Source organism: Lytechinus pictus, chromosome 18 (assembly GCF_037042905.1).
Source record: "Lytechinus pictus isolate F3 Inbred chromosome 18, Lp3.0, whole genome shotgun sequence".
NCBI classification, from domain to species: domain Eukaryota; kingdom Metazoa; phylum Echinodermata; class Echinoidea; order Temnopleuroida; family Toxopneustidae; genus Lytechinus; species Lytechinus pictus.
The window spans coordinates 20,879,350-20,883,872 of record NC_087262.1 but is presented as its reverse complement, the minus strand read 5'-3'; positions in this window follow the sequence as shown (position 1 = coordinate 20,883,872).

Genomic DNA, 4,523 nt, shown 5'->3' with positions numbered 1-4,523 from the left:
AACAATAATTAAAATTGCGTGTTTCTACAATGAGTTACTTAACATCATAAATTATGTAATCATTAAAGCCTTAAATTTTAAGGTGAAATAATTTCTGTCATGATTTTGTAGGAAATGTGATTTTAAAGCATTTCATGAAAACATCCGTTGGGAATCCGACTTCATGCACGTTTGAGTGCACCTGCTGAATGGGTTGTGCTACTTTTTTCTTGACCGCTTTGGCATGCAAATGCTGGTCCCATTGAGGTTCTGTCTTTGTATGATGTTTATATTTAGGGACTTGTAAAGGAAAAGCTCAATGCACTTTTCATTCATCAAATCAAACTAAGAAGCTCTCAGATTGAGTCCGCGTCAGCCCAAGGATTATTGATAAACTTGGAGATTAAGATAATATTTGGGGATGTAGGCGTGGGCCTACTTTAACTCCCAGGTCCCAAGAAGGGGAAGGGGGAGGGTGGTCAGATTGCCGGATTTAAGTCGAAATAGTCTTGTTTTATCTTCCGCGAGGATGTAAGAAAAAAAATTCGATATCCGAATGCTATAATCCAGCGTACATCCCTTGTATTTGTAAATTTCTAATGTAATTTTTGTATAATTACATCTATGCATGTGATATATTATGTAACATTTTATTACAAAATGTTAATGTATAAAATGAATTTCCATGTGGACAATAAAATGAAATTCATTGATTGATCCACCAAACAACAATTAGGCTATATCCATCTCCACTTTATATAATCACATATCTCTTATACCATGCCTCTCTCACCATATCCTCTTATCATCTCTTACCATCACATATCTCTATCATACATCCTCCCCCTCTCACCATCCTCTATCTCTTATCATCACATCTCACCTACCATACATCCTCCCCTTCTCACCATCCTCTATCTCTTACCATCACATCTCACCTACCATGCACCCTCCCCCTCTCTCACCATCCTCAATCTCTTACCATCACATCTCACCTACCATACATCCTCCCCTTCTCACCATCCTCTATCTCTTACCATCACATCTCACCTACCATACATCCTCCACCGATCACCATCCTCTATCTCTTACCATCACATCTCACCTACCATACATCCTCCCCTTCTCACCATCCTCTATCCCTTACCATCACATCTCTCTATCATACATCCTCCCCCTCTCACCATCCTCTATCTCTTACCATCACATCTCACCTACCATACACCCTCCCCCTCTCTCACCATCCTCTATCTCTTACCATCACATCTCACCTACCATACATCCTCCCCTTCTCATCATCCTCTATCTCTTACCATCACATCTCACCTACCATACATCCTCCCCTTCTCACCATCCTCTATCTCTTACCATCACATCTCACCTACCATACATCCTCCCCTTCTCATCATCCTCTATCTCTTACCATCACATCTCACCTACCATACATCCTCCCCCTCTCACCATCCTCTATCTCTTACCATCACATCTCACCTACCATACATCCTCCCCTTCTCACCATCCTCTATCTCTTACCATCACATTTCACCTACCATACATCCTCCCCTTCTCACCATCCTCTATCTCTTACCATCACATCTCACCTACCATACATCCTCCCCCTCTCACCATCCTCTATCTCTTACCATCACATCTCACCTACCATACATCCTCCCCTTCTCACCATCCTCTATCTCTTACCATCACATCTCACCTACCATACATCCTCCCCTTCTCACCATCCTCTATCTCTTACCATCACATCTCACCTACCATACATCCTCCCCCTCTCTCACCATCCTCTATCTCTTACCATCACATCTCACCTACCATACATCCTCCCCTTCTCACCATCCTCTATCTCTTACCATCACATCTCACCTACCATACATCCTCCCCTTCTCACCATCCTCTATCTCTTACCATCACATCTCACCTACCATACATCCTCCCCCTCTCACCATCCTCTATCTCTTACCATCACATCTCACCTACCATACATCCTCCCCTTCTCACCATCCTCTATCTCTTACCATCACATCTCACCTACCATACATCCTCCCCTTCTCACCATCCTCTATCTCTTACCATCACATCTCACCTACCATACATCCTCCCCTTCTCATCATCCTCTATCTCTTACCATCACATCTCACCTACCATACATCCTCCCCATCTCACCATCCTCTATCTCTTACCATCACATCTCACCTACCATACATCCTCCCCTTCTCACCATCCTCTATCTCTTACCATCACATTTCACCTACCATACATCCTCCCCCTCTCACCATCCTCTATCTCTTACCATCACATCTCACCTACCATACATCCTCCCCTTCTCACCATCCTCTATCTCTTACCATCACATCTCACCTACCATACATCCTCCCCTTCTCACCATCCTCTATCTCTTACCATCACATCTCACCTACCATACATCCTCCCCCTCTCTCACCATCCTCTATCTCTTACCATCACATCTCACCTACCATACATCCTCCCCTTCTCACCATCCTCTATCTCTTACCATCACATCTCACCTACCATACATCCTCCCCTTCTCACCATCCTCTATCTCTTACCATCACATCTCACCTACCATACATCCTCCCCTTCTCACCATCCTCTATCTCTTACCATCACATCTCACCTACCATACATCCTCCCCTTCTCACCATCCTCTATCTCTTACCATCACATCTCACCTACCATACATCCTCCCCCTCTCTCACCATCCTCTATCTCTTACCATCACATCTCACCTACCATACATCCTCCCCTTCTCACCATCCTCTATCTCTTACCATCACATCTCACCTACCTTACATCCTCCCCTTCTCACCATCCTCTATCTCTTACCATCACATCTCACCTACCATACATCCTCCCCTTCTCACCATCCTCTATCTCTTACCATCACATCTCACCTACCATACATCCTCCCCCTCTCTCATCATCCTCTATCTCTTACCATCACATCTCACCTACCATACATCCTCCCCTTCTCACCATCCTCTATCCCTTACCATCACATCTCTCTATCATACATCCTCCCCCTTTCACCATCCTCTATCTCTTACCATCACATCTCACCTACCATACACACTCCCCCTCTCTCACCATCCTCTATCTCTTACCATCACATCTCACCTACCATACATCCTCCCCTTCTCACCATCCTCTATCCCTTACCATCACATCTCTCTATCATACATCCTCCCCCTCTCACCATCCTCTATCTCTTACCATCACATCTCACCTACCATACATCCTCCCACTCTCACCATCCTCTATCTCTTACCATCACATCTCACCTACCATACATCCTCCCCCTCTCACCATCCTATATCTCTTACCATCACATCTCACCTACCATACATCCTCCCCTTCTCACCATCCTCTATCTCTTACCATCACATATCACCTACCATACATCCTCCCCCTCTCACCATCCTCTATCTCTTACCATCACATCTCACCTACCATACATCCTCCCCCTCTCACCATCCTATATCTCTTACCATCACATCTCACCTACCATACATCCTCCCCTTCTTACCATCCTCTATCTCTTACCATCACATCTCACCTACCATACATCCTCCCCCTCTCACCATCCTCTATCTCTTACCATCACATCTCACCTACCATACATCCTCCCTCTCTCACCATCCTCTATCTCTTACCATCACATCTCACCTACCATACATCCTCCCCCTCTCACCATCCTCTATCTCTTACCATCACATCTCACCTACCATACATCCACCCCCTCACCATCCTCTATATCTTCTACTTGCATCCCTCTATCTCTTTGATCACCACACCTTTCTTATACCATATTTCCTTCTCACCATCCCCATCTCTTTGATTATCTATCCTAAATATCCTTCCTCTCTCCTCTCACCATCCTCTATCTGTTACCATAACATCTATACCACCCTTTTTCCATTTCCCTTCTCTATAACCATCCTCTCTTTATATACCGTCAGATCTCTCTCATCATCTCTCCTCCCTTTTACCATCCTCAATCCCTTATCCCTCCGACCATCCTCCGTCTCTCAACATCTTCCACCACTTACCACTCACATCAACGGCATCCCCATTTTAATTCCCCCCTCTCAGTCTTACAATCACATCTCCCCTATCTCCAAATCTCTCTAATATTGGTAGTTATGACATCTTTTCTGCCGTTTAAATCGCATAACTCAGCCATTATAAGTACTAACCCCCCCCCCCGAAAAATCTGAAGGGGCGTAGCGACCACGACCATGCGAGCTTATAAAAATCTTCAGTTTCATTAGGGAAACTTATATAGGAAGGGGGAGGGGTTGAATAGCATGGTTCAGAAGGGGAGGAGATCGCGAATAATGTATCCTGTGATGACATGCATGCAAGTTCAAGAAGACCAGCGTTTCATAAATTTTTGTGGAACTTGTCTGACAAACAACTTTGATATGGAGCGTATCATTAACATTTTTATCCGACAAGTAGTCAGATCTGACAATTTTTCTTAATTTTAATTGTTTAAGAAGCACAATTTC